Source organism: Protopterus annectens, chromosome 9.part0 (assembly GCF_019279795.1).
Source record: "Protopterus annectens isolate FY-2018-M chromosome 9.part0, PAN1.0, whole genome shotgun sequence".
NCBI lineage: Eukaryota > Metazoa > Chordata > Ceratodontiformes > Protopteridae > Protopterus > Protopterus annectens.
In genome coordinates this window covers 728,742,475-728,764,450 of record NC_056743.1, presented here as the reverse complement: position 1 = coordinate 728,764,450, position 21,976 = coordinate 728,742,475, and the positions used below count along the sequence as shown (strand labels likewise).

The 21,976-nt window shown below is 35.5% G+C and overlaps 1 pseudogene; it reads right to left on the bottom strand.

Annotated features, from left to right (window-relative positions):
- Positions 1-9,989: 9,989 nt before the first annotated feature.
- On the bottom strand, positions 9,990-10,088 carry LOC122812422 (annotated as a pseudogene).
- Positions 10,089-21,976: the final 11,888 nt, after the last annotated feature.

Genomic DNA, 21,976 nt, shown 5'->3' with positions numbered 1-21,976 from the left:
TATATATATATATATATATATATATATATATATATATATAAGTTGCTGAGTCAAATTCTAACTAATAAGATTGACTGAAAATTTAAATCTATATAGAGGGTGGGGTTGAAATCCTGCTGTTATTGATTGGGTGGTGAATTTAAGTGACCATTGTTACTCCAGTTAGGAGTTTAATACTCCAGGCTGGGTGGGGGTTTGTATATAGAGTTATGCAATTATTTTACAGTGGTAAAAATACTTCTTTAAGACATCCATTAGTTGTATTACAAAAAATTGTCTAGCTTTAAGTAGATCTAAATTAAATCCTAAGCTTAAAACTAACTCGTATAATAAACAAGTTACATCAATACATAAGGGGAAAATTAAAATATATAAGGAAATAAAAAATGATTCTGTATTCGAACGAAAGACGTTATGACAGATAAACAACCAAAAGGACTTTATTGAGGGGTATCTCTATTAACATTAATGGTTTAAATAACCCCTATAAAAGAGAAAATCTGTTTAGATACTTAAACTTACACAAATCTAATATAATTTTCTTACAAGAAACCATTCTTCTAAAAAATGGTATATTCAGACTTGATACAAATAAGTTTATCATTCTATCTAGTTCTGAACATTCACAGAAAGAAAGCGTGATAGCCATTATATGGAACAAATTATTACCTATCCCTAAAATAATTAGAACTTAACAAGATGATAAAGGAATGTTGTGCTCGGTTATAGTGGAAATAAACAAAAAAAATCTTTACCTTGGTTAATGTCTACTGGATACCAGGTATAGGAATAAATACCATTAAGCAAAACTTAAATCAAATTGTTTCTTTTGCAAAAGACAACATTATAATGGCAGGTGATTTTAATTGAATTTTAAATTAAAATTAAACAAGTATTACAGGTAAAAGAAGGATAACATCATAGGCCAAACATTTAAAATATTTCATGAATTCATTTCACCTTAATGATATAAATAACCAAGCATACTCAAATTCATTACCCCTTTCCTTATTTTCTAATAGACATGGTTCCTATTTTCAAATAGAGTCCTTATTTTCAATCAGTTAATTAATGATATAACAAAATCTTTGATTATCTATTGTCCATTATCTGATCATAATTCCATTACTTTTGATTTAAATATTAATTCATTACCTAAAATTTAGAAGAATACCAGCTTACATCACCAAATTAGAAGAATTCAAGGAATTCATTACAAGCAAAATAAATAACTTTATAGAAATGAATACCACCCTTGATACAGCAGTGATTTATATTTAGGATGCTCTAGCATACTTATATGGGAAAATAATCAACTGGTATAACAACAAGAGGAAGGCCTGGGATAAAGACCTACAGGAGATTCAAATTAAGCTAGATAACCTTAAACTTAAACAAAAAGATAAGCAATGACATTAAAGAAGAAATTAATATATTAAATAACAAATATCTAGATGTACTTAGTCATAAAACAATGATATGTTTAGAAAAACGTAAACTTCTTGCTTTTTCAAATAATCCCAAATATTTAAATAGGCTTAAAAATAAAACTATAAGGCTTAGTAAACATAACATTATAAAAGAAATATATTCCCTCAAGACAAAGAGAAAGGTTTACAATGTTCAAGACATATTCGAAGAATTCAGGGAGCACTTCATACAATTAATCAAAAAGAAGTCTTTAAGGAATCATAAGAAAATATAAAATGATTTATAAATAAATACACTAAAAAACAGGGTCTACATTAGATCACCGAATGCTTAAAAAGCAAATGGTGATTAATCGACCCTATGTAAGCAAAAGCTTACAATGTCGAACTGTCAGAGCAGCGATTTTTTTCCAAGGGAAAAAAAATCGCTGTTCCAACAACAACAAAAAAAAAAAATAACAAAACACTTTAAACATTACATTAAGTGGGGACCTGTGCCCCCACCCCCCTACTTAAATATACCAACTCCAAAACCATACTACAGTGCCAAAAATGGCAAAGTAACAAAGTGACCAAGCAAATTCTTTCCCAGGGAAAGAATTTGCTTAAAAGCCACTTCGATATTTTGCCGTTTCAGTCTTTTAAGTTTGACCAAGACGTATTCGAAAAAATGCGTGTTTGGTCTTCTAATAGGAACCCTAAAAAACATCTTAACAAACAACAAGCAGACCTAATAGACAAAAATATCTCTTATATAGCTATTCAGACACAAATTAACAAACTTCAATTAAATAAAGTTCCTGGGAATGATGGAATTATACCAGAAATATATAAAATTATGCCTAGAAATGCTTTAACATTATTACAAAATGTTTTTAACAACACAAAATGATTCTATAAGCCCTCCTTCTTGGAAGCACACATTTATAGCACCTATAATAAAACTGAACAAGGATTCAATGAAAAGCTCCTCATAGAGACTCATTTCTCTACTGAATGTGGATTACAAAATGTTTATGAATATTTTTGAATATTGAAGTTTCGTCTCCCAAACTTTATAAATGAAGACCAAACTGGTTTCATAATAAATAGAAATACTTTTGATAATGTTAAAAGAATGCTATATTTAATATATTACTCTAATAAGGAAAAAAAACTATTTAATCCTTGTAAGTTTAGATATAAATTCATTGTTTTACTCAGTAAACTGGAATTATTTGTTTATATTACTTAATAGTCTAAATTTCTCTGATAACTTCATAAACTTAATAAAATATGTATATAAAGGAACCCAGGCATATATTAAAATAGGTACTTATATTTCACAAAACACCCCAATATTATAAGGAACTAAACAAGGTTGTCTGCTTTCTCCTCTGTTATTTACTTTAATTATGGAACCATGGGTTAACTCTATTAGAATGAATGAAGAAGTAGAAGGATTTAATATAAACTCTGAGTTTACATCTAAAATTCAACTCTTTGCTGATGATGTTCTTATTACACTTAATGGTAATATGTTATCCATGTCTGCTTTATTTGTTTCTATGGAAAATTTCCAAAGTAAATCAGGTTTGACTTTTAACAATGAAAAAAACAAAGATTCTTATTCTTCTTGTCTACCTTAAAAAAAAAATAGAAAATCAATATCTTAAATATATTCCTAACTCAGCTCAGTTTACATACTTAGGAATAACATTAATGAAGGATATCAAAAACATTATATATAATAATTACAGCAACATACTTAATATCCAATCCCTTATAACCAAGTGGAACAAGATCTTCTTTACAAATGAAGAAAGACTACCAATAATTAAATTATTCTACCAAAAATATTATTTATCATACAATCAATTTCTTTACTTCCCACAAATTTAGTAGTTAAAAAACTAAACTCATTGATATTAAGATTTTTTGGTTTCCTAACAAACCTAGAAATGCCCTAAAATGTTATTTGAATAGCTGGATAAATGGAGGAATTGCCTTCCCTGACATAGAGTTATACTCAATTTCTTCCATAATCAAATCAATAACTTTACTAATGGATCATTTATACTCTGCTAAATGGAAGAAGTACTGGGAAGCAATTAGCAAGGACACATTTATTTGTCCACAAACATACAAAATAAGCATTTTAAATAATCCCTTTATTTGGATATTGAAAGATTTTTTTTCAACTCAAATAACAGCAAAACATTCTAATAGCTATATTTCAACTATTATAATTAATTTTAGAAACTTCATATATAAATATCCTATATATAAAGAATGTTTTTTCTCATAAACCCTATAGCCTTTACACAAGGAATTATTTCTGCTTCTGATTCCATTAAAATATCATTATTCAAAGAAAAAGGATTGATATATTGGTTTCAGTTGTTGTTAAATAATGAAATTAAATCAATCGATAGCTTAACCCAAGAATTCGAATTAGAAGATAATCTGTGACTAGAACTACAAACATACAGGCAATTTCTTTTAAACAAATGTGATCTAATAATTCCCTTAAATAAAGAATGTGTTCCATTATTGTTAAACTATCTAGTCTTAAATGTACAACATAAAACTACTTTCAAAAGTAAATTATCACATATATCTAAGATAATTAGAGATGAAACACATAAAAGCTCTGACTACTTGTAGAATTATTATACATCTATTAATGATGAACCACCTGTTGAACAAGATAAAAATAATATTCTGGTATCAGCTAGAAGAACAACATTCTCACTTAGATGGAAATTATACACATGGAAATGTATCCACAGGGCATTTTATACTCCATTTATTATGTATAAGCTTACTAAAAAAGAAAATGTATGCAAAAGATGTAAAGTAGAAAAAAATGCTGATTAGGCCCACATTTTTTGACTGCAAGGAACTGAAAAGTTATTGGGAAAATGTAAATATGTTTCTGCAAGCCATATTTACTGACAATTTTAACTTAACCAAATCTATGGTCCTCTCTAGCATGCCAATTCATAGTAACATTCAAAAAAATTAAGCTCCCTTTGTTATGGTCAATTCATACAGTGGCCAGGAAAATCATAACAAGAAACTGGATCTGACTCGCCTCCAACATTCAATGAGTTAAAAATGCTATTACAGAAGTTTGTCACATGGAACTTTAGACTATCAACTCAAGAACATCTAGAAAAAATATTATTATAATATGTGGGTTAGCTTACTAGAATTATTAAAAAAGAATGTATAATAACTTGAAATGAGATTTTATCTTATGTTTTGGAAAACTTAAATGGATGTCTTTGCAAATACTTTAGTTTTTGTTGTGTTCAGTATGTATATATGTTTTTGATCAAAGTTAAATCTATATTATAATTATATCTGTAATATGTTTATATATAAAATTCAATAAAGTTGTTTTTAAAAAAAAGAAAACGTATGGTAATGCTTAACCTGTTATTCTAGCAACTTTCTGCATTTATAGGAGCAATATTTAAACTTTGTTCCTGTTTTTGGGCCCTTGTACCACCATTACTTTTTAGATTTGTACAGATGGTAGCAATGCAAGTGGAGGTGACACCTTTTAAGAGCTGGCAGAACTTGTGTTGGTGATGATAGGATTTGGGTGCTCACATAGGCTGCATGGAGGCCATGCTCTGATGACTCGAGTAACTTTCCAGCCCAGATCTGAACCTAACTTCTGAGCTAGGGCCTGGTGGTGTTACTTTGTAGTGTGACAAGTGATCTCCCACTTGATGTAAGCTGGCAGAGATTGCATTTTCAAACACCCAATCCTATCCCTCAATCCAGTATTCCCCTCTCTTTTATGTCTATATCAACCCCTATATGTTGTAGAATCCTTCCCTCACCATTGTCTTTCCTGGTATTTGTCCTATGTTTCCTTCACTATTGTGTTACCTCATAACTTGTCATTCATGTTTATCTTTCCATGCTACCTAATCTTCCCCTCTCACCAACCTCTTAGTTTCCTGACTTTCTTTCCCAAAATTCCCTTCTCTGGGAAAAAAATAAAGAAAAGGGAACATTTCCACAAAGAATTCTCCCAACAATACATACAAATTTTCCAGATATTTAATTAATGTATACATGATTTGCTCCAATTGTTCATCATAAAAAGTGTAATGTTTTGGAAATCATTGAGGATTAAAGTAATTAAATACTTACAACTATTGTGGGAATTCTACAGGATTACTGAGCTACAATATTGAGAGGTTTGCTCCTTTCCAAACTCTATCCTATCCATCCCTTGTTTGCTCACCTTGTGTTTTACACTCTGCTTGGATTCCATTTTCATTTCTCTCCTATACTCCAATTTCTAACCTTTGATCAGGTCAAAAATAGATGAACACAACGAGCCATCAAAAAATCATTTTCTTTGGTCATATGTTGCTTGATGGGTCACAGAGAACAATACTGATGCACATGTATAACTAAAGAGAAATGGCACTCCTCATCTTATGGCAGTAATGAAGCCCAATCCTTGTCATATGCTACAGATGCCTCCATCAGTCATGCAGAGGAGTTAAGTATGGCTGTGTATAAGCATACAAATCTGAAATAAAGTTAAGATAATACTTTTAGTTTATCTGCTTCAATGGCTCAGTATAATTATCAAGTGATTTGTAGTATGTCAATACAGTGTCTGTGTGTGTGTGTGTGTGTGTGTGTGTGTGTGTGTGTGTGTGTGTGTGTGTGTGTGTGTGTGTGTGTGTGTGTGTGTGTGTGTTTGTGGTGGGGGGGTCTAAGCCCCTGATGATAGAATGTTTTACAATGTTAGTTTTGCAGTCTGCAGATGTGCTACATTCCCCTAATATGTATGTTTTATGACACCTTTTACTCTTGCTGTTTCTGTGGCTCTACTTGCTAATGCACCATTGTATAGAGAGTCAGTGAGACAGTCATGGATTCAAATCCCTTCTTTACTTGATATTGGTCTGCAACTGTTCTATGTTCCCCTGATCTGTGTGCTTTATGACACCTTTTACTTCAATTCCTTTTGTGGCTCCCATTGATAATGTACCACTGTAGTGAATATCAGTGAGACAGTCATGTGTTCAGATCTTTTGAGGGTTATCTTTCTTTTCTTTCTGTTACTCTGTGAATGTGCTACATTACCCTGATATGTGTGTGTCTTATGGCACTTTTTACTCTGACTCCATTTGTAGATCTCCTTCCTAATGTGCCACTATAAAGCATAACAATAAAACAGTCATGGGTTCAAATCCCTTGAGACCTAGCTTTAGTCTTTTGCTATCAGACTGCAAATGTGATACATTCCTGATATTTGTGTTTTATGATATCTATACAGTAACTCCTTCTGTGGTTCACCTTGCTAGGGTACTGAGGATATATTGCCAGGTGCCCTGAACTGATGGGTTGAATGTCCTAAGGGTATAATTTTTTTTTTCCATTTTTAATGATGTACACATTTTAGTACATAGTCAGTGTTCATACAATGATGTTGTCAGGACTGGCACAGGTCAGTAGATCATATTACAGTAAACTTTCAGTTAATTGGAACTCACGCAACCAGGACTCTCAAGCAAAAAAAGTCAAAGAAATAAAGTGCAATTTTAATGCGTTGCACTATCTGTTTCCCCCCAAAGAAACATAGGGTCTATATTAGGACACTGAAGTTTCAAAACTTAGAATGTTCTAATATTGACCCTCATTCAGCAAAAGCTGAAAACATCGAACATACAGAACAGCTCTCATATGGAAGTTTGGTACATGAAGTTTGAATGGACTGGTCAAGCCCTCTGTACTTGAGGCAGTGAAATGGAGCGCTTACTGAAAGACAAGTGGTGCTTGTCATATTGGTAGCTCTAGTATATAATGCCTAGCCAAGCTACAGTTTTCACTGAATGATACCTTAAAGCTCCTATAATATAGGCCCATGGGATATATGCAAATGACTGTTTTAGGAGATTAAGTGTTTACGCTATATGACTTCTGAACTTCCATGACTTCTTACTTTTTCTTCCAAGTCTTTGTGGACACATTCAGGAGAGTAAAGCCAAACCCGACTAGCTGTGGACATGCATGTTTCAGCCTTCTTATGACCTGTCAACAGAGCATAAGTGGACTGTTTGGCTATACTTTAGAAATACAGAGTCTTTATATCCAGCTGATGTCCATAACCATTAAGGTGACTGCAAAATATCCCAACTAACATCCAAACCAAAGAGTAAAAAGGTTGCACAAACAAACCAATTAGTAAAAACTACAAGAAAAAAGCAAGCAAAGATAGAGTTTTCACTGTGTGATACCTTAAACCTCCTGTAATAGAAGCCCATGGGTAAATGCAAATGACCCCTTAAGGACATCAAATGAGATTCAGCTATATAGCTTCTGAATGTCTCTGCCTTTTTACTTTTTCTTTTTAAGTCTTTGTGGACACATTCAGACCAGTAAAATAAACCCCTCTAGCTGTGGACATACATGTTAGGGTTGGAAATTTATGGTTTAATCTAGAGAGCAGCACAGGTATAGCCAACAGTACATTAAGTGTTTTTAGCTGAAGTTTGAAAGATTTAGTTTGTCAAATTGTTTCACAGTGAAATGGATGGAATTCTAAATTTTACACTACGAATCACTTGCAATATAATGTGACTAATTTATGAGCGACAGTAGTTTGTCTATAGAGTAGAGACTTTTGCTTGTAGAATTATATTGCATGATATTATTTAGGGATGGACATTTTTTAGTTTGTAGATGAGGTTATGGATTGTGACTAGTTATGAAACTGTTAGTCCGACATTTCTGTCCACTTTAGTGTTTTAAATGCCATACAGTGGTGTGACTTTTAAGGAAGGTTTACCTCAAATTGTGACACTTTATTGCAACACTGCTCTAGATTACTTTCCAGAATAACTTATATATTAGTGAATATGGGTGCAGCATAAAGGAGTGCTGGAAGTAAATAGGTTGGCACAGTATTTTTTCTAGTATTACCAGTCAGACAGGATTTAATCCTATAGAGAAGACTGAGTTTTTTTACCTTTTTTTCCAGCTGCTTGTTTTATGTGACAGTCAAATTTCATATTGTCATGTATAGTTGTGCATATTAGCTTGGTATGAGTTACAAGTTCAGTTTTTTGTAGTTGGAAGAAGTTATGTTAAATAATTTTTTTCATCAGGGAATTACTTGGTAATAAAGAAAATTAGCATGTTTTTTATGGTACATGAAAAGCTGAGAGTTGCTCAGACAAGATTCACATAAGACAAAGGATTCTTGGGTGAGCTCTTATAGTTTACCTATGTTTGGGCAGAGCAGAAAAGGATAGAATCTTCTGCACACTGAACTGTGGGTACATGGTTGCTTGCTGTGTGAAGATCAGTTAGTAATATGTTAGACAACAAGGGGTCAAGAATGGACTTTTGTGGGACATCTACAGATACTGAGAGAAAGAATGAGAAGCCATTTTGCCACTTTACTGCCTGTAGTCTGTTGTAGAAAGAACTCTGAAACCAGAAAAGTGATTGTCTGCATGGGCTAAGGATAATAGTGCTTTTCGTACAACAAATTATCAAATGTCTCGGATACATCAAGGAAAAGTGCAGAAACCAAGTTTCCTAAATTTCTTTTTAGGTTTACAGAAATGATGAAACTGAAAAGGGCACTAGTATTACTGTGATGAGGGTAAAATTGATGCTGAGATGGCGATAAAAGATTATTATTAGTGATGTGTTTAAGTAACTGTGATTGAATGTATTTCTCAAATATTTTTGATAGGAGGGACAGAGTAACTGTTGGTCTGTAGTTAGAGATATCAGTAGAGTTACCACCTTTATGTAGCAGTAGAATGTTAGATTATTTTTTCCCACAGACTGGGGAGATATCATTCTTTAATTGACTTATTAAAACAGAAAAAAGATTGGCCAGTTTGTGAACTGCAGTTTTGATATATTCTGCAGGTAAGATAGCTGGGGTTAATGTGGCTGGTTTTAGTTTGACAAAAATGCCTTTTGATGGAGGAAATGGTAACTGGTTGGAAGGAAAGGATGTTGGGGTGGCTGTCTAGTTGCAGAAGGGGTAGATAGGTATTGGTGATCAAACTATTGATTAGAGAGAGGCTACTGTTTGTATGACATGAGAGTTGAATTGACTGGCAATGCTATTCATTTTGAATTGCTGTGGATGGGGTTGTTTGAGTAATATGATCATGGTATAATAGTTGATTTATGGATGACCAAAAGAATTTAGTTAGTTAGATTTGTACAATATGATCACTTGTCTGATTTAATAGTGTATTTAGCACTGTTAAAGTTCTAAAGGTTTCTCTGGGCATTATTCTGTGTCCATGTTTTCAAGATTTTCTCTTTACCTCTCTTTCTCTCTGTTTCATGAGTCTTTTTTTGTATTTCTTAATAGCCAGGGTGCAGGGGTGGCTTTGGAGCAAATTTCCCCTACTTTCACGACTCCATACTTTATTCATTACTTTGTATTTTTCTGAAAGATACTTGGATATATATATATATATATATATATATATATATATATATATATATATATATATATATATATATATATAAATCCTAATTTTAGTTCTGAAAGTAGTAATTTAATTTGAATATTTAGACAAAAATGTATTAAATTTAGATGCAGCTTCATCTAGTGGGCATGATTTCATACTACACTTGATCTTAGCCAAAAGGCCGAGACGTGATTCATACTATCCAGCTGCACAATTTTAAGTTGAAGATAAAGTTTCTTTTTGGAAAGATGATAGATTATATATGTAGTTATGATGATGTTGTTTATGGGTGTAGTTTTGGTCTCTTTAGAAAGTGTAAGAATGTAGTTGCTTAGAGTGTCAGTCAGTGAACCTGAGGAAATCATTTTGTCTGGTGAAGAGCTGAAAATCCAGTCAATAATAGATTTCATATTACAACTGTTGTTGTATGGGGTAGGAATAAGTCGTTTGAGGCTGTAAAAAATGTATGGCATTAGTGGGTGTATCAGTTTTTATTGATAACCAATGATTACTTATGTAATTTAATATTATTTTTTCTGGGGGTGTTTGATGAAGTCCAGTGCAGTAAATATTCATCAGTGTTGATATTGTTGCCCAATGGTATGTATATTCCTGTGATACATATAGTCTTATTATTAAGTTTGAGAAAGGAGATAAGAATGTTTACATTATTGAATTGATGAGTATGAGGGAAGAGGAATTCTAGGCTATTTTTACAGATCATCAATACTCCATCAGCCTTTTTTGTCTGATCTGAGAATGTTATAGATGGCGAGGAGTAAGATTTCATCATTGTTTATTTCTTGTTTCAGTTACATTTCAATTACAACTGAAATATCTGGGAGGGATGGGGTAGCCATGAATGGATATCTGGAATTTTATTGCAAATACTTCTAAAGTTTACATTGAAGAGCTGCAGGTCTGATAACTTTTTGTGGTGGGAGAGCCTGGAGAAAGAGCATGCTTTGTTGTATCTGTCTGTGTATGTGTATTCTGAGAGAAGTATGTTGAACCAGGGTTGGGATGAATATCTCCACTCAGTTTTAATGTTGGAGTAATGTGATGGTAAAGAAAGAACAACTTGCATTTGATATGATATTTTAAGTCAAATATTTGGAGTATGGGTGGTTTAACATTTGTAAGTTGGATAGATAAAGTGCTGAACAAGTTATAATAAAGTGACAATTGTGTTTCGGAAGTGAGTTTGAGAGCTTGAGGATGGTAAGTAATTAGAGTAAAGCTGGTAGTGAAAGAATGTTTGACTTGCTAGTAATATGAGGGATAGTACTGAAAGCATCTGTATAACTAACACTGTAGGAGGATAAGAGAGACTTCATGCAGGCAGGAAATGATTTGTGGTTATAAAGAGAGAGGGAGAGGAAATTTTAAGTGAGCAGTGCAGCTAAACATTTGGGTTATGTTAAAAGAGAAACATGCACTGGAGTGTGCAATGCAGGTAAGGTAGGAGGACGGGACTGAAGCTAGTGAAAAGGAATTGAAGTTAGTGAATAGGAATAGTGGGGTAAATGTAAGAAAGATGTTTGAAGTAAATGGAGATGTATTGGTGAGAATAATGAAACAGATGTAAGGAGTATTTGAGGTTATGTGGAAGAGAGAAGAAGGAAGGTTGGGGTGAGTAACTTTGAAGTAGAGATATTTATTTAAAATAATATGATTTGAGATATATTTAAAGATGGGTGTTACTAGAGAGTAGAAAAGGAAGATGTGACTAGTGATCAGCCATCTCTGCTGTGTGTGTGTTCTCAGGTGATGTGTTGACTGTAGTCTGCACTCACATGTATGGTCAGAAGACTGAATTGCTGGTAGCTGAAGTGTGAGAGTACTGCGGCCAGCATTTTAAGAGGAACAGTAGACATTACAAATAGATCAACCAAATTATCAGTATAATTGAGAGGAAGGCAGTATAGCAATAAGCAATAAAAAGAATATTTTTGCTTTACAAGAATAGGGAGCCTAGTAGAAAGTATTGTTATTGAAGTTATCAAATTAAAGAATCATGCCAAAGACTATGAGTTTGGTGAGTTATATGATTCATTAGTATGCTACAGACTCATGGGTGACATTTGCAGTTATCCGATTAGAAGCAGACTGCAGTGAAAACCAAATTTAGCATTAAATAAAATGACTGATATCTGTGGACCAAGTGAAATTATTTTGTATAGGTTAAATAACTCAGAGAGGAACAAACTTTGTGTGAAACTATATCCAAGACAGAAAATAAGAAAATGAATGACCATTAAAATGACCATGAATGGCATGTGAATCATACAAACGTGAGAAATGTGTCATTCTAGACAAAGTGAAAAGGCAGCAAGAACTCCAAACCGATCCGCGTTAATACCATAAAACCAAGAGAAAGTTTATTTATTTAAAGCACTTTTCGTCCCGCTGGCAGTGGGACTTTTTCATACAACCCCTCTACAATGAACAACTGTTTAAAACAGAAAGTGTAAGAAAGCATACACTCCCAACTACCAATCAACAGCCTAAAACAATAATTCATTAATTAATCAATCAACATTCTTTTAACATTCTTTTAAAACAGTATCTATTAAGGCAGGTATTAGTTTACCATAAAATGGCCAACAGTGCAACACACAATAGTATCCAAACTGTACTATACCTAACCTAAATGCATGAAAATATACTTGATTTAGTGTTGCGTTTTTTTCTGTATGTAAATATAAAAATCTCATGCTAATCACTTTTTAATTTTTAAGGTTTCTTTTAAACAGTTGTTCATTGTAAAGGGGTTGTCTGAAGAAGTCCTGCTACCAGCGGGATGAAAAGTGCTTTACATAAATAAACTTTCTCTTGGTTTTATGGTATTAACGTGGATCGGTTTGGAGTTCTTGCTGCCTTTTCATTCTGTCTAGTTTGTTCAGTGTCAATTTGTCTTTGAGAAATGTGCCATTGATAACTTGTGTATATGGGGTGGTTAAGCATAATAAAATTAATGTTCTGTGATAACTAAAGATTTCAGAAGCTGTGGTAAGAGAAATATGTTTGATAAAGTGTGTAAAATAATGAAAATGCATTTTTGGCTAAAAGGAAAGCATGTGGTGGAATGAAGTCAGGAAAATTACTTTATGGGCACAATAAATGAATAAAGCAATGTATAAGAGAATTTGAAGCAAGGGCATCAGTGAGAAATTTGTTTAGTCTGTGCTCATGGTGTACAGAGAAATGCCCTAATTACTGTGCATTTGTTCTTAAGTTTAATGTTCAAAACAAACAGCTTTAGATAGGTTTTCTTGTCATTGCAGTCTGATTTATATCTTCTTCTTCTTTCAGCTTTTCCTGGTTAGGAGTTGCCACAGCAGATGACCTGTCCGCTCATGATTGGCAGTGGTGTTTTACAGTGTTGAGTTGCCAGCCTGGTGCCCAACCTTCCACAGAAGGCACACACACACACACACACACACACACACACACACACACACACACACACACACCTAGGGCCAGTTTAGAGTGTCCAATCCACCTGCGGGTTTTACAACTGCAGTAGTGTTAGGGTTGTATATTTAGCTGCTTTTATTTCCTGCTCAGCCTTTTACGTTGGGAAAACAAAAAGGAGGCTTTAAGACAGGATAAACACATGTATGAGTGATATTAAGAAAAACAAAAACAATAATGCATTGTACTGGCATTTGATTATTTGCATTGATTTCAAGAGATACATATATTTTTGTCATTGACAGAGTGTTTGAAAACATGAAAGGTAGTGACAGTGATAATTTAATTGATTTTAAAGAACTGTGTTGGCAGATTAGATTAAATTTGAACAACAAACCAGGTTTAAATGATTATGTGTCTCTTTCTAGAGTGGTTAAATAGTGTACTCTTAATATATTAAAGCAATTTAACAAAGAGCATCTGTTCATCCATTTGTGAATGAAAGGATTAATATATTTTCTATTGTATTTTATGAATCTGATCATTTTAAAGTGTAATTTTATGATGTTTAATAAAATTTGACTATTGTATTAGTTGGACTGGAATTTTTCTGTTTGTGTTTCCTTAAAAACTTAAGTTAATCGGTTGACTGCTTTTTATTGGTTGACAAATGTATATATTGCAGCCAGTTGGTCCTGGCACTTAACTCTGATGAGGTCCCTTTTATTTATTTAGGGATGAAAGTGCTTAGTTTTATGTTTATGTTTATGTTTTTGGATGTTCTATCAGTGAAGTTTCCTTTATTTACCACAAACATTCTGAGTGTCCAGGTTTGTCTTATTGTATGTAAATCCCCATCTTTGATGGTTCTAAAATGGTATTTAATGCCATAAACCTAAAATGTTTGTATCTACTACTCACCAAAGGATGCTTAAAATGAGCATTTTTTATTTGCTATTTTGTACAGTGTATACATTTTTGTGATTCAGCTTCCTGTGTATTTTGACAACACAGAATGCTGTTATGTCAGTAATACAAAGATCTGGTGTTGTCTCTTCCACTGATTCCTCAACTATTGGGCATTTGGATCCAACTGAGATCTGACTTTAACCACTCCAAACCTTGGATTCAAAGCTCAGGCTCCTCTCCTTACCTATAATCTCTCATTCCTCCTTTGGTTGCCTCAAGTCTCATTTCCTGCTTGTTTGATCCAGACATGATCTCCACTGTTCAGGCTCAGTGTAGATAAATGCAAGTCTTTTTGACATTTTTGAACCCTTTTTGGATTAATATTCTTATCCTTTTCATATTTCATTGCCTATCTTCTTTTACTGAAGTTTATAACTTTAATAGTTGGTTTTTAATAGTTAGAGGTTACTTCTTGATTTTCTCTCTCTCTCTTTATTGTGCCTTTGGCACTATTTATTCACCTTTAGTGATAGTAGTATTTCTTTTTAGTCACAGTGTAGATTTGTAGCCTAAGCTAAGTTTTTCATATTAATGTTAGCTTTACTGTGTGTGTGTGTGTGTGTGTGTGTGTGTGTGTGTGTGTGTGTGTGTGTGTGTGTGTGTGTGTGTGTGTATGTGGGCTTTTCAGTTGTTTGTAGTATTTTAGTATTTGCTGTTTTCTTGTATTCTTCACTATGGCTGACAAATCTTCCAGCTTCAAAAAAATGCATGGCCTGTGGCCATAAGATCCCAAATTCAGATTCTCACATTAAGTATGTATGTCTTGTCTTGGTGCTGCCCATCTGGATGAACTGTGCTTCATTTGCACTGTTTTGGCCCTGAGGCCATTAAGGAGCATAGGAACAAGCTCATTTTGAAGGGTCTTCTCCCTTCCCATATGAGAGACTTATCAGTTCCTCATGCTTCTGCTTCTGGGGCTTCTGTCTTTCAAAAAAACTTCTGACAGACCTAAGTGGACAAAGAGCAGTGACAGATCAAAGGAAAAATTCACAGAATCTAGGAGGCTATCTCTGGACTGTTACTCTTCTGCTTCTTCAACTTTAGCACAGAAAGTTCCAAATTTTTCATTTCCAACCTCCGGCTCAGATCCTGTTATTTTCAGATCCAACAACCCTCCATTACCAGAGCCAAGGTTCTCACTAGAGCTTATTTGTTTCAGACATCATCCTCATTTTTACAAAAAAAGGCTCTTTCACCCATCCTTCAGACCCCCTCCACTGCCTCTTCTCTCTGATTGTTACAGTCTGCCAGGAGTCTGTCTATAGATGATGTAGATGGGATAATGAGGATGTTCCTCAGGACCCAGACCAAACTGGAGGTTGTTCCAGCTCCAACCACTGTTAGAACCATGATTTGGGCCCTTCCCCTCATCTCATTGTTGCTTCTACCCTGATTTACCCCTCAGATTCAAGGCCTATGGACCCAAGTTTTTCCTAGGGTTTGTGCATGTCAGATCCAAAGATCTGGTCATCTTTGATTCTGGTGGCTTTTGAGTTCTGAGTGCTTCAGATCTGGAAGGGTCTTGGAGACAAAGCATCAGTGTGGGATCCAAGAGGACACATCAACTCCAAACCTTTTAAAGCCATCTCTCCATCTTGAAGCCTCAGCATTAGACAGCCCATTGCAGGCATCATTGGACCCAGACTGGACAGGATACCAAGATCAGTCTGGATTGGAAGCTTCAGATATATCTTGAGTGGTCACTGGTCCTTCCTCAGCTTCAGTATTTGAAGCCTTTCAGAGGGTACTCCCTGTTTTTAATGAGTGGGCTTCCCTTCTCCACTTGGGTCTGTCTATCTCTCATAGGATGCCATTGTTCCTGCTTGCCCTGTCCTGTCCTGCTAGGATGGCTGGCCCCATAGAGCCTCTAGACAGTCCATCTAAAGGACTCACATTCTTATTCCAAGTCTTCTCTGGAGTATCCCATGTTAGAAGCTCCTCAGAAGCATGCTTGCAAGAGGAAACATGTCAACTCCCCTCACACTGACTTTGATGAAGAGTAAGGGTCTCACAGATCCCCCTTGAGGGTGTCTGTTTTGGGGCAATCCTCAAACTCTTGAGACAGAAAGGGGGTCAGCCTCCAAAGCCCTTTCCCTATAGGACATCTCCTTTGGGACAATCCTCAAACTCTTGAGACAGAAAGGGGATGGTCCCCCAAAGCCTTTTCCCTAAAGGAGTATTTTTTTCTTTAGGTTGTGGGACTGGCCCAGCTAATTCTTTGGTAGTCCCTCCTGCAGATGGGATGGTTAACCTGATCTTGAAGTGGGTATAGAAGGAACTGGAGGTGACTGAACCTATCCCTTGCAAGCCTGATAAATTTTTGAAATCTCTCAAAGATCACCCATTGGAGCAAGAGTTTCATCACTGATTCCATCTTGGTAGCAGTGGCCACCAAAAAGTAACTTGCTGAGCACAGCTCAGCTGTCCATTCCTTTAACAAGTAGTCTGGGGCACTGGACAGATTTGGGAAGTGGATTTATGCTTCCGCTACCTTTGCACTGAAGGCAGTGAACTACTTGGCATACATAACATGCTTCCAGATGGATTTGACAAAGAAACTCTTCAAATATCTCTCCAGCTCTATTTCTGAAGAAGTCTGAGGACTCACAGTTAGTCACCCTCCAGTCCTTCTTGAATGTGTTCATGTGCATGATTTTTAATGCAATGGAGGGCATTTCTGCAGGTGTAGGCACAGGCAAAACCATAAGGAGAAATGCTTGGATGTGCTTGTTTGACTTCACAGAGCACTTCATGGCATCCTTTGTTAATGCCCCTTATGATGACCTGATACTCTGTCAGCCTAAAGTTAAACAGATGCTCTCTAGAATTGAGCAAAATGGAAAGACCCTTTCTGCCACAAAAATATTGTTCTCATCCCCCCAAGATAGTTTTCTAAGAACCAGTAGGGAGGGAAGACATTGTGGTTCCAAAAATCTCAAGGGTTTTCACCTGACACTCTTGGATACAGACATCTGGGGCAGAGGGGGAATTACAGTGGTGGACGTTGCCCCCATGGCAGATGTAGTCCACAAAATCAAGACTTCTGGAGCTTGCTCAACAAGAGGCTGTACCAACACTTCTGAACAGTTGCTCAACTGCCACACTCTGAAAGCACTTGGGGGCAGTTATTTCTGCATCCCAAGGCCTGGGTGTGTATCACCAAAGACCACATGGGTGCAGAAGATCATAACCAGAGGCTATTCAGTCCTCCTTCTGTTGCACTTTCCACCTTTAAGAAAGTTTCCCAACATACCTTCATCCCAAAGAAAAGCAGCAGTTCTGGAGATAAAAAAAATGCTAGACAATCAAGTCATCCAGGAGGTCCCATGAGATGAATATGTTTCCAGAACTTTTTGGTGTCAAAGAAGAATGGAGACCTTAGGCCAGCTTTGGACTTTAGTCATCTAAATCAGTATGCCAAACAGATGAAGTTCTAGGAGGTATCTCCACATCTGGCTGAGTGACAGTTATTTCCAGTTCAGTGTTCTGCCCTTTGGTCCCACCATAACTCCCCTGATTTCCACCAAGTGTATGGCAGTTGTCACAGCTCCTCTCAGACCGCAAGGGTTACGAGTGTTCTCATACTTGGGAAACTGGGCCATCACTGCCCCCAACAGGAATCTTCTCATTTGCACCTGGAATTCATTGCTGCAACTTTACATCTGACTAGGCATCACAGTGAATTCAGCCATGTCCAAGTTTCTCCCACTTCTGACAATAGAGTTCATAGGGGCTCACATGGATATGAAGTGTCAAATAATAACACTACCAAAAAAGAGGAAAGCCACCCTTCACAAACAGGTCTTAGAATTTCTTTCCTATCAGAAGCTACCAACAAGAAGTTATCCCGCCTGCCATCCATGGCTGGTTCGATCACCCTGGTTCCTTTTGGAAGATATCACATGACAGTTCTTTAATGGACACTTCTGTTACAATGGTCTATCAGGCATCAAGTCATGAATTTCCAAGTACTTCTCATGAACATTTGCAAAACACATATTCAATGGCGGCTTGAGTCTCCAAAGGTTTCCCAAGGTTGTCCCTTTGTTATCCCTCCTCCCTAGGCTACAGTGACCATGGAACTTCCCAACTAGTGTGGAGGAGCATTACATGGGTCAGACTGTCCAAAGCATGTGATCCTCCCCCTGAGGCCAGTCTTCATATCAACATACTAATGATAAGGGCCATCCTCCTAACATTGCAATCTTTTCAGGTCTCCCTAACTCTGAGAGTGAGATCCATTCAGACAGACAACATGTTGGTAGTCTGATACATCAACAAGTAAGGGAGAATACATTCATACCAGTTATGTCAGGAGGCTATATGAGGTTTGCCAATGGGCAATATCTTTCACCACTTTCTGATAGTAATGCACATCATAGGGAAATCCAGTGCTCTGTTGGCAGGTTGGGAAGGGCTATTCTTCTCCCTCAAGAGAGGTCCTTTAATCCAGCAGTAACAAAACAGATATTCTGCCTTTGGAGTCACCCATGCTGTGATCTCTTTGCTTCCCCTTACAGCATGAAATGCAGCAGATACTTTGCACTGATCCCCAGGGGTTCACCGAGAGATACTTTGATCCACATTTAGCTCCCTGGGCTCTTACATGCTTTTCCACCAACTCCTCTCATCCCAAAATTCCTCCTGAAAACCTTGGTGGAAAATCAAGACCATCCTCATGCCCATTCTGGTCCTGATGTATGTGGTTTCCCTTCCTCTGATCTCATCAGATAAGCTCACTTTGGGTTCTGGATCCCAATCCAGATCTCTCTCACCCAGACATTCAGGTCCTCAAGTTAACTGATGGGTTTCTCTAATTCCAACGATGGCTAGATACTCCAGGTTTTCCTCCCAGGTGACTCACATCCTCACTTCTACACAGAAACCTTATACTAGGAAGAATCATAGAAGCAAGGGGAAAAGATTTTCAGTTTGGACTTCTAATACAAACTTGGATGATTTTCCTTCTCCCCTTCTAGTTATTTTAGATTTTTGGGCTTTTCTTTACCATGATGGGGCAACCTACTCTACTGTGAACATTTAGTAGTCATTTCAAGCATCCATGTTGGAGTAAATCAGCCTTCTATTGCTTCCCTTAAGATATCCAAAGCCTTTTTTTATGGGTTCCTTCCTCCTCAGGCATACCCTTAGGAGACCCCGCTTCTCCATAAGATATCCACATTCTATTACAAGTTTTGATAAGGCCTTCATCTGAACCTGCAGCAATGGTAGGTAATACATTTTTAGCCTGCAAATCTTTGTTTCTGGTGGCAGTTACTTTGGTTTGGAGACTTTCAGAGTTGCACAACCTCTGTTGCAAGCCTCCATAATTGTTTTTTTTTTCATAAGGATACAGTGACCCTGCAAACTAATCCTTTGTTTATTCTAAAGGGAGCCTCTGGAAGCTTCATTTAATCATTCTATTAATCATTCTATTAATCCTATAGTTTTCTTTCCAATTTTTTTCTGACAAAGGAGAGTACATGCTGCATTTATTAGATGTGCATCAGAAACTGCATTTCTACCTTCACAATACTAAGAAATTCAGAGAGTCTGAAAAGTTGTTTGTTTCCTTTTCCACAGCCAAATTGAAACAAGAGGTTTCTAAAGTGAATCATTCTAGATAGTTATCTGACTGTATTTCTTATGTTTACAAAGAGAAGGGACTGACTTTATCCAAACCTCTCAAGGTTCATTCAACTAGATCTATAGCTACCTCTACTGCCATCTTCTCCAGAGCTTCCTTTGATGATATTTGTGTGCAGCCTCTCGGTCCAATGCCCATGCTTTTATTTATCTTTATAAATTGGACTTGCACTTCAGTGATATGGCTATTTTTGATTCAACTATCCTCAAAATATCCTTTCATGAAATCTCCCAAGATTTTCAATAGCTTGGGACACGGACTCAGCTTTGAGGAATGGATGGAAGAGTCAACATCTGATATGAAAGTTATATACTTAGCATAACATTAGATCTGTGTTGACTGCTTCTGTCCTCCTCAACTTCCCTTCCTCTGTCCTCCAGCCATTATTATTATTATTATTATTATTATTATTATTTCTTGGTTCCTAGTATGATCACACTGACCTCCACCTATCTTTGTCAATATGCTTTTCAAGTTCTAGAACAGATAATGAGTTAATGTACTGAACCTACTTTTTTGTTTTTTGAGAAGAAGATTTCTATCCATTAGATAAAGCAGAGACAAACTCAATCTGAGGTAAAACACAAATAATGGAAAAGTAAGAAAACCACTGCCCGTGGTAAAGGAAAAGCACTCACTTTAATGCTTCCACACTATTAAAACATAAAATAAATGAACATACAAAATTCACGGACTAAGCGCTTTCACCTGATAAAATATTAAGGCATCTTCAGAGTCAGTGAAAACACCTTTAAGCTCTATTTAAATAACGTTTTGCAGCTTTGGTGTATTTTTTCAGTATCTATTTAAATAACACCAGATCTTAAAGTCAGTCATTACATCATTTCCTGCCATGTCAAGTTATGTAATATGAAGAATAAAATTTCTAATAAATAAATAGTAAAAATATTAAAACAGTTAAAAGTTAAAAATAAGATATCTGGAATGCAACTTTAGCCTGTTGTAAAAATGGTAAATGAAACAAATCTTTGTAAAAGGTAGATCATAAACACTTTAAACCAGATAAAACATATCCATCAAGTATAAACTTCAAATAAAAAAATTCAATCATCTTTTGCTCTCCTTTTTAGAACATACAACAGAGATGTATTGTCATTAATGGCTGGCTTCTCTTTGGCATTTAATCTAAGTTGCCATTCTAACTCTTTGTTTAAAAGTTCTAATTCAGGGTCAGCCCCTCTCATTCCTAATTTTATTTTGTCTATCACAAAAAATATAAATTTTTTATACTCATTGCTTTCTGTAGTGTGCATGTATAAAGCATTAGTCTCTTTTCTTTTTCTTACATCCCTATTATGCTCCAGAATTCTGTCATGTAACTTCCTGATGGTCTTGCCTATGTAGAACGCAGGGCATGATGCACATGTAGCAATATATACAACTCCTTTTGTATTGCAGTTGCAGCATCCAGGACACTGCAGTTTCCTGCTGTATGTTTCAATAGTCACATAAGGACTACCATTAATAAACCTACAACTACTGCATGCACCACATTTGCTCATCCTAGAGATGCAAGTCTTTTTAAACTTGTAATTGTCACGTTCAAGTATTTCCTTGATATTTCTGCCCGCGCTGTATACAACTTTAGGTTTTGCACCTAATTTGTTTTTCAGTTCAGTGTCAAGCACGCTGTCCCATATCCTACATAATCTATTTGCCAAATCTGGCGCTTAATGATTGTATTGCAAGACCATAACTTCATTCTTAGGTGTTTCTACATTCGCCATCTTTATAGTACTCATCCCACCTCTGAAAATGGAGCAAAATCATGTAGAATGATTTTTTATAACTTCTTTTTTAACTGATATCAGAAGCTTAATGGGATAGCCCCTTTCTTTGAACATTCCAATGAAAATATACATCTCACATAAAAATTCATCATCATTATTGACCAACTTGGAGAGTCTAACCATTTGGCCTTTAATGACACTCCATCTTTGATGGAAAGGATGGCGACTATGATATTCTAGGAGTGCGTTTGAATAAGTTCTTTTCCTAAAAATGTTGGAAGAGAGTTCTCCACTTAA